Below are 12033 nucleotides of genomic sequence, written 5' to 3'. Positions count from 1 at the left end.
CCCGGAATAATTTGGACCACCTGGGAATCTTTAATGTGCACTGACATTGGACAGCACACATGGGCGCCTTGGCGTTTCGCCTCCATCGAAATGAGGCTGCCGTGTTCCAGTGGAGGCAAAATGCTCAAATGCTGGTCGAGCCCGAGCTGTTGTATATGTATGTATATGTGGCATTTGTGTACGCAATGAGAGATGTGTTATTACTGTGGCGGCATTTTGTGAATTGAGCATCCTTGTTTCTAAAGTAAACTCGCTACCATTGCCATATATTAGTGCCAGCAAACTTCCCAATAATTGGACTTCACCTCATCTCACCTACTGCACAAAAAAATAAGTGGTAAACTTTTCTCTACTGTTATTTTATTTCGCACTGTGGCTTTCCCAAAGTGTATCAAGATGCACTGTCTTCTTGTTGAGAATAAATGATGCTTGAAATGCAAATGCAGATGGCACACTGTGCCTTATTCTGTAGTTGTGCTTGTGCACTTTATACTTAAGCATGAATAATGTAATGTGCACTGTATAATCCCGGAAAGTGCTTGCATACAGCATGCATAGTTCTGTGTGTGGATATATAAATGTGTGATTTATGGAGTTCATTGCACTGTAAAGAATTGAAAACTTCCTGATTGTGAATTAGGGCTGAGGTGAAGTTCAGAACGCAGCGGTCTCTAGTTTGCAAGCGCACTACTAGGCATGGATTGTAGTTATCTTCTTTGCTTATTGAGTGATTTTCTTGAACCTTCGATACTGGAAGGTTCTGGAATCCAGTAAGGCAGCACTATGGATGTCTCCTCATGTAGACAGTCTAGGTAGAATGGTGCTTGTTTTAGGGGTTTGAGATATACTCGCATCTGGGACTTCGATGTGGCTCTCTGGAGTGCATGAGTCGGCAACCTTACAGTGTGGGTGGCGACCGCTGCGAGATTGTGTGTGGTGACGTGATTGGTGGCCCGCTCGAAGGCTGAGGAGAAACACTGATGAGGGACGATATTTTCTGTCCCAGGGCGTGGACCGTGTGCTTGATTGGTGAATGTTGCTTTCAGATGCTATTTAATCGAGTCTTGAAAGGAGAAACCTGGGACCCAATGTAATAAACAAGCATTCAGTCTCTTTTCCCAGAATCCCAGACATCTCTCCAAGTTTCCCAGTAGTTACGACTGTGAAGATCACCAAGGAGAGTAAAACGCAGCCGGGAATGGTGGCGAGTTAGGAGGGCGTAGCAAATTAACGAAGCTTACTGGGATAACTTAGACCCGGCCGGTGTACGACAACCCAGGAAGCACCAAACATTATAATTGCAGTAGCGTTATATATGTGTTGCATTGGAACATTACATGAAAGTTATAACTGACAAACTTTACGTTATATGGAAAACGTTAGTGTAACATTCATTGTAAGCATTATTCTAATGCTGACATTTAAATGTTATTATACAATGTTAAAAATGAACAAAGTTGTATTTGTTGTTTAATAATCGTTACTTTTTAACGTTCCATCTAAACATTGATTAAATACAGTCTTTAAACATTACAATGGTTGAGTCATAGCTATAAAACAACATTACATATATATATTTCAAGTACTGCATCCCAGAAATTTCCCCGCTTTTCTTACAGTAAAGATATTTTTCAACTAGCACTACTTTGCAACTAATTTTCTTAGATTGTGCCTGTCATAGATTGCATGCACAGCCCCATTATTTTGTCAGAAAGATTTACTTATTACCCGCACATTCACCACTATTATATGTGGTGCCCCTCAGTAATACCTAGTTATATCATGGTATCCATTTGGAAGTGAGTTTATGAGTTGATTGTTGTGCTGTATTGTGTCGCCATCATTGTTGGTCCTTAGAAAGTATTGATTGAGTTGTGTACTTTCAGACTGGTCTGCATGCTCGCTCAAAGACAGGTTATGAGGGATAGTGTGTGGTGGACGGCTCCAGATTAATTGAGACCGCATGGTATCATATGGGCGTTTTCTTAAAATGTCGTCTCCATTGAGATACGGCCGCCAAGGCCGGAATCGAAATCGCGACATTCGGATTAGAAGCTGAACATCAAATCCATTGAGCCACCACAGCTCTGAAAGGTGTCAGTGATTGTCGCCTCTAAAGGCTTTTCAAGCACTGTTCTGTACATTGAAGCCATTGCACCTGCGTGACAAGCAATGAATGTGTCACTGACAAAGTCATTACTACTGGATTTTACCGGATTGTTAACTTGGCTCTCCTTTCATCTCCCTATCTCTCTCCCCCAGGGGGGGGGGGGGAGAATGGAAAGAAATAGAGGGTTGTAGGTTGGCTTGCTCACCTTTCTTTTTCTTTCCCTCTCATGACAAGCAATACAAATCGGAACCGCCACGAAAGTCTGTTTTGAAGCTTAATTGCACCCCCAGAAATAGGTGGTGCTGCCTGCGCATTGTAGAACCACCGCCAAATTTAATGCGTTCAGCCTTATCCATCCATCCAGAGTTACTGTATAAATTCCTAGAGTTGCGCATTTGTTTTCCCTGCGCCGCCTGCGCCTCTATGGGCTAAGCGCTGTCACGTGGTTGAAAAGCATCCGTGCATTGCGCAGCAGCCAACTCCTTTGCATCGTTTAGCACTAGACCTGTGGTCATTGTTCATTCGTACAACTACTGTTCTCGTGCTTTGCGGCATTTTTTTTTGTTCGAGTGCTGATGTTCGCTTAAAACGTACGTTTTCCTATCAATAACACACAATTTTGTCGCAAGTGTTCGCCGATTGTTAAAAGAAAACATTTGTGATTTGTGCCGTTTAGAACAGCTGGTGCCACCCATTTACCGGTCACGTGGTGAGTATTTTGTATGTAACTAATTGAGATAGGCCCTGAGGCAGCCAACGCATTATTAGCAAGGTATGTCATTCAATTCAGCAGTAATCCGCCTGGGTAAGGTAAGTTTGGCCGCCAGAATCAAGCGGACTGAGCCTGCTCTCGCTCTAACCACTGCACCAAGTCCCCCTCCTGCATGCAGGAGTGGCGGCTTTCCCTCATAATTTGGATGCTTGGGAGAGCAACATGGCGGACCTACGTGCATCTCGAGGTACTATACAGTAACTCTAACCGTAATTACCGTAATGAAAGCCCACCTCCCCCCGCCCTCGCACTTTTTCCTTCACGCATTTCTAGGTTTGCTTTGGCACACCATGAGCAACAATGTTTAGTCCAAGCTTGGAACAACCTGGATCTTCCAAACCTCGCTGAAACGCCGCTGGTTATTGTCACTTTCTCTGAGGACACTCTCCCGTCTTCAAATGAAGCTGCATGCAAACTCTTTGTCAAAAGTAAAATGGCCAAGTATCATTACGAACCGTGCTGTGCGGCGATCGTTTTACCTCGCCAATGTTCTTAGTAGTTTCATGGTCAGTGGAACTGCCGTCCTAACTCCTCCGAAATTTGAAACTTGCACTATTGCTACAATACCACACAGCCCGGCTCAGAAGAAAACTGGGCTCTATACTTTTGACAAAGGCTGTGGAGGGTATCGGTGAGAAGAATAGCATCACAGGCTGCCACTCCAACAATTCTCTTCTGCTCCAACCAAGTACTTAGCAGTGATCGGTATCTGGTTGTTTCCCCTCGTCCAATACATTATACTGATTCAACATTACACAACACAGAATACACAATGAGAGCCCCCCGGAAAGTCCCCGATTAGGTGGCTTGGTGGCGTCCATGACCACTCTGGAACTGCCTAATAATGGATCCCACCGCGTTCTGGTAATTTATGAGACTGCCCGCAAAGGTGCTAATCGACGATTGAGGAGAATGTGCTTCACGTAATATGACGTAACTTTATTGGCAAAAAGCTATGTGCACCATGAACTATGCACATCGTGAAGGACAAGCCACCAACCCATACAGCAGCATCATCACTACATTTGAAACGCTCCAAAAGATGGCGCCGCCGTCGACGCCGCCCGCTCCACCAGGTGTGCTCCGCTAGGGTATAGGGAGAGGACGTGTCGCCTCGCTGGGGAGGGGGGGGGGGAGGGGGGGCATATATATAGATGCGCTTCGCCTCAGTGTATTGTAGTCGTTATGTAGAGCGCGGAAGAGACGTTACAACGACAGAACGAAGCGAGGAAGAGACAACGTGCTCAAGAGACGCCAGAAGAACACGCCGCACGACTCGAGAAACGTCGTAACGGTGCTGTGCCTAAACGAAGTCGTGCCACGTCCCGGAGTGACTCTTCGACTGCGGAAGAGACTGGTTTGAGTAGTCGAGAGCGTCGGAATGAGACGCTCCGTACGACGGGCCGAGGGAATGAAGCTAGGGTTAACCACAGCCAATTTTTTTATAGTAGTGCGTAGTACTGAAGTGGAAGCAAAGTGGAGAAAGTGTGTGGTGTCACTAATGATGGGCAGAATACTCCCCGCTGCATCAGGAGGGAGGACCGACTTCTATTGTTTGAGTATGTAGCGGCGTAGTATATCGTATATGCGGCAACCTAGAAGAGAAGGCGTTATCGCGACTACTCTTAAGGCCAAGCTTAAGCGTCTTCATAATATCAATTTTCAATTCTGAGTCAGTGCTGTATAGTGTCCCTTCTGTTATTATGAACCTACAACCATTAGTGACGCCATGCTTTGAAAGAGGTATGGTTTTCTGAAACTGTGCAACCAGACGAGATTACGTCTCAGTAGCGTTTTTTTTAGCTGTTCATAACTTCTTTGTAGATGCGGGAGGCACTTTAGCAGTTAAAAGCAGGAGACAACCTACATGGACGACAGACACCCCTGTCAGGTTCGCGTTGCTTAATTTATTTTGTTTATTTTTATTTACTTTTTGTAAAGCCAGTTATTTCGGTTGATAAAGTTTTCGGATGGTCAAAGTAATATTGTCATGGAGTTCTAGAAGACGAAGCCGGAAGTGGCGCGGGAGGGAGCGCTCGTGCTGGGCTCATAAGTCATGTCATTGCCATCTGTCATGCTGCTTTGTTTTCATCATCTTGCCGGCACGTGAAAACAGCGCGACATAACAGGGACAGAAAAGACACACAAACGACAGGAACAGCACGAGTCCGGTCGTTTTTTTGTCCTTTCTGTACCACTTGGTCGCACAGTCTTTTATTATTTTCGAAGGCTCCTCTAAAGCTTCGCCACATGTTCGCGGCGTTACACACAGGCACAGGTCCCGTGCGGCACAATAAAGAAGTTAATTTTATTCAGAAACAATAATGAGTGCGTGGCTTGGACTTGTCAGATCAGGAAATTAAGACATTAGAAAACACTCCCAAAAGGGGAAAAACTGTGCACTTCAAAAAATTAAGCGATATTTTTAGATGATGTGGTCACCTGATGGGCTACAGTGATAATGGCGGATTTCACCGCAAGATTTCTTTTTATGCGATTTTCAATACTAAATTAATAACAAATGCCCGTTTGTTTGATATTGCAGAGGTCAATTTCTAGAATTAACCTCACGACAAGTTTTGGTCAGTGTTCGGTCCCTTTAAAGCCTTTCTTTTGTGTTTCTTCTTTCTCCCATGCAGAAGAGCTTGGCCTCTCGATATCTTGACGGCCGGCAAAATGGATCGCTACAACTGCCCCCTCCCGTGCGTGGACAAGGTGGCATCGCTTTCCGCGTCTACAGGTTTATGCCGCCAAAGCTCTGCCAAGGGCCCAACAGTCTGCCAGGAGCAGCCGCTGGACTTTTCGTCCAGGAGTAAGTCCTCTTCCTCTTCGGTCGCTGACGGCGCCGCCGGCGGTTCAGCTTGTGTAGCGGGTATTCCTGAGCAACGCGCCAGCACCGTCGGGCCGATGAACCGCAGACGTTCCGGTGCGAAATGCTACACGGACCCGGCGTACTTGGAGCACCGCAGAAAGAACAACGAATCTGCAAGGAAGTCCCGAGCTGCCAAAAAGGCGATGCAGGAAGCGACCGCTAACCTGCACATCGAGTTGGCGAATGATAAGATGGCGCTCGAATCCGAACTTGAAAAGGCCAAGCTCGCTATTGAAAAGCTGAGGTTACAGCTGAAAGAGGCGCGAAAGGTGGTTGCGCTCTTGCAAACAGCAGCCACGTGCAATCGTATGTAGGCTATTTGTTGTGACATTGGCTTTCCCTTTTCGGGACCCCTACCCCCTGCAGGTCAAGGCAGGGATTTAAATAGACGGAATTCCCAAATAAATTCAGAAAGAGTACGTTTCCGAAATTTTTTGCGTTGGCCGAGACGTGTTCTCTTTGGTTCCCGGGGCTGTAACGCGTTCACCGGCGGTCGCTCGCGATCGTGACTGGAGACAGGCGCGCTGATAAAGATGATGGCAGTGTCATCAAAGGGCCAACGCATGCCCAGATGCACGCTATCTCAAATCAGACATCCGTAGGCGCAGCACATGTATACGCAGCCAAAGCGCTCTAGACAGACGTACTGACAACTGTACAGTAGAAATAGATACGAGGAGGTTATAATGCAGGTTATATATATATATATATATATATATATATATATATATATATATACGGTCACCATTTAGAAGACACTGAAGTAACAAGCGTTAGCTGTTTGGGCGGCCGCCCTCCTGTGCCGGGGTCCCAGAACTGCACACATTCCAGTAAAATAAAAATATACGCAATTTCTTTCACCTGTATTTGCCATCAAGCACACTCGCATCCCTGAGTTTGAGCCACAGCCTTCCACGACGTAACGTCTCTTAATTGTCAAACTAGGTTACTGTAGTACGTGTCTCCGTATCCAAACAACAGTTCCCAAAGAGACGCAGCGCAGGACAGCTCACCCTTTCGTCGTCTCACGCAGGGGTGGTGAGCGAGTCGCACCGCATGCAAAGGTCGCAAGCACAAAGGTAACCACCACAGCCACCGTCGCCAACTGAAACAAGCTGACACACAAGAGGATTCACGTCGGCAGACCGCCGACGCAGCCCACGAAACAGGGGGGGATCAGGAAAGAGGGACGGATTTGCAAGGTCACGAACACAAAACCAAACATTGTCCATGCTGTTGCTGCCCTGATGAAGGCGCTCACACATGGAACTGACGCAACGCCACAGTGACTGACGCCGCAGTGCCGGTGATGGCGCCCGAGGCAACGCCGCAACGAGGCCTAAGGAGCTCGCGAAGCAAGCCAAGGACGTGCGCTGCTTGCTATGGCGGGATGCTCAACGGCTGTGGCGTTTGAAAATTCAAAACATTGAGAGCGACAGGGGTATCCTTCTTTCAGAATTTTCTTGTTCTTTATCGACGCCCCAAATGCGGCACAGAAGCGGCTGGCGCTTTCATCCCCCTGGCATGAACCCATACACCCGCAAAAGCCTTTAGTGAAGTTTAGCGCTTGTGTCTTGAAAGCTAAAAATTGTTTTTTTGCGAAAGGAAATGGCGCACTATCTGTGTAACAGCTCGGCGGACACCTGAACCACGCCGTAAGGGAAGGTATACAGGAGGAACTGAGAGAGGAATTGAAGGTTTGGTTTTGTTTATGGGAGTTTAACATCCCAAAGCGACTCAGGCTATGAGGGACGCCGTAGAGAAGGTCGCTAGAAATTTAGACCAGCTGGGGTTCTTTAACGTGCACTGGCATCGCACAGTACGGTACAGAATTTTGCCTCCATCGAAATTCGAACGCCAAGAAAAGAAGAGGTGCCGTAGTGGAGGGCTCCACAGAAATTTTGACCACCTGGGGATTTTTAACGTGCACTGACATAGCACAGCACGCGGCCGCCGTCGTCGGGTTTAATCCCGCGCACTCGGGATCAGTAGCCAAGCGCCCTAACCTCTGAGCCACCATGGCTGGTTGGTGTCTTGAACCCTGGTTGTTTTGTGCTATTGAACCACACGTGAATTACCCGCGATAACCAGAACCATCGCACTTGCTCCTTCTGATCACGTGTGATGACGGCAGTGGAAACCTTCCCTCCTTCTCCCCTGCCACTTTCGGAGCTTGACCCAAGGACCATGTGGAGGCGCACATCCTCGCCGCCAATCGCAAAAAAGCGATTGAATGATTGGGGGCTGAAAAACACACTGTCGACATAAGTGTAAACGCGTAGAAAAATGTATATTTAAAGAAAATGGCGAATTTTAATGACAATTTGCATCACATTTCAAGAAAAATAAAGAAAAAACACAGCATCGGGGCAACTGCCCCCACCCCGTTTCGAAGAGGACGCTCCTATCATCCATCCATTGGCTGCTATCAGTGACCCCCCCCCCCCCCCCTCCCCTTCGAATATAAGGGAAAGAGAATCGCAGCAAAGCTGGCCACCACAGCCGTGTTTCCACTCATTGCGTGCAGTTCGTGATTTGTGGCGTCTCTGATCTGCGACGGTGGGAGGACATCGTCAGCTTTTCGGTATGTGATTGTTTTCAGGCAAAACTGTTCACTCCCATAGCCTCTCCTTGCGCAATACGAGCGCTATTCGCTATGCCTTTTATACTACCGATATTTTCCATTGGTAGGACTGGACATCAGATTGTTACGATGTCATTATCTGTTTACGAATGGTACGAAGACGCCAGAAAAAAACTGCTACCGCCCGTAAACTTCCAATGTGACACCGACAGATAGCGGTGAATCTGAAGAAATTCAACTTGCAATTTGCTGTCAGTAGCTGTTGTTATAGGACTGAGTGCTGTTTGTTCGTGCCTTGTTTTGGCAGCCTTATTTCCTCCCACCGAAAGGCAACACGTACCCCGTGTGTATGTGGGCGCCGTATGCAATTGCAGTAATACCGCGCTAAGCACAGATTTTAGCATGCGGACTGAGGTCAGAGGACCTCGTTAAATTTTTTACAGTGGCTATTCTGATGGCAGCCGCGAGAATTGCGTTTCCGAAATTCTCACGGCACTCGCCTCACATTGGCTGTGTATTGTCACATGACGACTGCCCACATCTTGCCTCGTCTGCGTTCTTCAGGTTCTTGGTTAGATGAGAAGTTCGCGCAACGCCTAAAAGTGGTAATAATAGCAATGCTACTTATTAGCACTTGCGCCGGAAAAAGAAAAATACGTGAGGCAACATGCATGGCTCGACCAAGAGGTGAAAAACCCGAAGCCCTCCGCTGACGGGGTCGATTTCTGCGCCAACGCTGAATCCATGCCGTGAGAATGAAAAAACATCTTCACGGCTGCCGGGAGAATAACACCTTATTCTACCGGCAGTAAACATGTGTCCACGTACAGCCAATGAGAGGCGAGTGCCGTGAAAATTGAGGGCGCGGAATTAATTCTCAGGGATACCGGGAGAATTGCCATGGTCTTAATTTTTCTGCCCTCTATACTAGAATCGAGAGCTCAAGCAAGCTAATCAGCTGTTTTTTTTTTGTTCTGTGAACAGCAGTTTAATACGAATGGCTATTGCGGCGCCGGTTGTGAACAAGGCGGCGTTTTCGCTGTCGTGCATTTTGTTGTTTCTTTTTTAGCAGTTAGGGATGCGTGAACGCTTTATTATCTTCTTCCTAGTAGGCGTTGGCCAAAGTAGCGTGCATTATGTGGGCGAGCATGTCGTTTCAATCCTGGTAGGAATTCAAGCAATATTCGGGCAGTATGTTTATATCCGCATCTGTGCACAGTTGAGCTTCTTGGTATCATGATAAACCAGTCAGCCGAACAGTTCATGCTTCAGTGCTATGCAAGCGATAGCGTTTTCTGATAATCTGGCAGGCGCCTTGTATTACTCAGCAGCAGTGTTTTTTGGCCATTCATCGGTCTGTGGTAGATTTGGGAGGCACAGTAGTAGTGATACAAACGAAGCGACAGCCGCGAATCATGCATCGAAACAAGAGAACCAGCTCTGTTGGCGTTGCCAGCTTTATTTTTTATTCATTTTTTTAAGCCGCCGCTTTCGCAGCGTGGCATAACAAGCGATTTGTGCCAAGCACGGGAGCAAGCCAGCTTGATTTGGAAATTAGGAGCACAGGAGTTTTATCACGCAACCCATATCAGCTTCGCAAAGCCGTCTTACTATCATATCGCACAAGTTTCCGCAACATATCGCGACAGAGTGAATGCATACTAGAACACAGGCGTCTTTCATTTGCATTGTGCAAATAGATTCACCTTCCGCTATTGGATAACGCCTTTTAGTGGCGTGTGCTGCGCCTGTTGTCAGTTCTATGCTAAAAAGAAGTTCTACACGAGCTCTCAGACCGGCTGCCGTCATGCTGGTGTAGTTCATAAGGTGGCTGATACCAGGGGCCCAGCCTTTTGACTTTTTCTCCTCTTTTCTGTTTCATCGTGCAGCATATCCTGGGCTCTGGAGACAGCTTGACCGCACGCGCAATGGTAGACAACGGCCACCTGCCCTTCCCGAGAGCCCAGCAGTCCCCGCAGTTGGCGACTACAGAGCAGGATGCCAGTGGTCGAAGCCTCGTTGTCGGAGTGCAGTCTTGTCAAGAACGGGCGATGGACTTATCGTGCAGGTGTACAGGCGCCGCTGTATGTGACGACGAAGATTCCAGGTCCATGATGGACTCCCCCGTTCCCGAAGACAACAGCATCAACGCACTTTCCCAACTGCCTACGACATACCCAAAGTCACCCGAGATGCCGTCCCGGGCGTTGTCGTACTCCGAGCATGACTGCATGGCGGCTCCAGAGCGGGATTCCAGAGGGCAAATCCTCTTCGAAGGAGCGCGATCCTATCGCGATCAGGCAGTGGACTTCAGTGTTCGCATCTCTGTGGCACATTTGTATGCATGCAGTTGTTGCCTCGTGTAGGAGGACTGCCTGCGTAGCTACTGCTCTGTTTGGAGTGCTGTGTTGGGTACCTAGTCGTCTAGCCTGTCTCCTTTTTGAGCGTATGCAATATGCATCGAGCTACAGGTTACCTGAGTAATGTCTTAGTGCGCAGCGGTACGACAACGATGATACATCAGCTTTCATCGGTTGTATAGTTCCATCATTTTTTCTCGGCCACATGCGAATGTGAATAATACAAAGGTACGAACGCATTCCGTCCTTGACGAAGTACGGCAAGTTAGGTGGGGTGTGTAATCAGCTTTCTGCCTTTTTGCTGCACTTTTTGTTGTTTTCAATTTTTCTCACACTGTGTGCGCCCCTTTTCGAGATCTTTAGTCGCTTTCTTGAACGGCTGGTAGCTACGGACTCTTGTGCTTAAGCCCCTTTCGTAGAAGAAATAATATAAGAATGCAGTTCCTTTTGGCTTTCAATTTTGCAAGCTTTTCGACGGAATATTTAGGCGGATGTTTTGCAGTCTATATATGGCAACGTGTGTGTGGTGTTTGGCATACCGGACGTTTACTTCCACCGATTTCTCCTTTTGTGCCCATTCGTAACGGTCTGAATACTCAGGGAGGTTCAGAGCACTTGCACCTCATCGTCGCACGTGCACCAATCCGGTTCATGGGCGAGGTGGCCTTGCCTTCCCAGTCTCCAAATTCATGCGCCCAAACATCTGCCCAGGGACCAAGAGCCTGCCAGGAGCAGCCGCTGGACTTCTCATTCAGCAGATATCAATCGCCATCCACGTCCAGAGCTCAGTCGCAAGGCTACTTGTACCCGATGGCCGATGCTACGAAATCGTTCGCCTCGAGCACTGTGACCAACATCCGTACATCTTCGGGTAGCAGCAGCGCTTCTTCCTCTGCGGTCGCTTACGGCGTCACCGACGGTTCAGCTTGTGTGGCGGGTATTCCTGAGCAATGCGCCAGCACCGTCGGGCCGATGAACCGCCGAAGTTTCGGTCCGAAAGACTACAGGGACCCGGCGTACTTGGAGAGCCGCAGAAAGAGCAACGAATCGGCCAGGAAGTCCCGGGCTGCCAAGAAGGCCATGGAGGCAGCGGCGGCAAACCTGCTCATCGAGTTGGCGAATGATAAGACAGCGCTCGAATCCGAGCTTGAAAGGGCAAAGGTCGCCAACAAAAAGCTCAGGTCAGAGCTTGAAGAGGCGCGAAAGGAGGTTGCGCTCTTGAAAACCGCAGCCACGTGCAGGCGTATGTAGGCTATTTGTTGTGACATTGGCTTTCCCTTTTCGGGGCCCCTACACCCTGCAGGTCAAGGCAGGTATTTAACTAGACGGAATTCC

The 12033-nt window shown here is 48.0% G+C and overlaps 1 long non-coding RNA gene across 2 annotated transcripts; it reads left to right on the top strand.

Moving 5' to 3' along the window:
• Positions 1-5147: 5147 nt before the first annotated feature.
• On the top strand, positions 5148-12033 carry LOC144135127 (uncharacterized). 2 transcript variants are annotated; one of them, XR_013315383.1, is made up of 2 exons: positions 5148-5694; positions 10228-12033. It is a non-coding gene; the product is annotated as an uncharacterized LOC144135127 (long non-coding RNA). The 2 variants fall into 2 exon arrangements; XR_013315384.1 differs by lacking the exon at positions 5148-5694 and adding an exon at positions 8243-8338.

This window comes from Amblyomma americanum, chromosome 5, assembly GCF_052857255.1.
Source record: "Amblyomma americanum isolate KBUSLIRL-KWMA chromosome 5, ASM5285725v1, whole genome shotgun sequence".
Classification (NCBI taxonomy): Eukaryota; Metazoa; Arthropoda; class Arachnida; order Ixodida; family Ixodidae; genus Amblyomma; species Amblyomma americanum.
The sequence above is the reverse complement of the archived record's forward strand: the minus strand, read 5'-3'. Positions and strand labels throughout refer to the sequence as shown.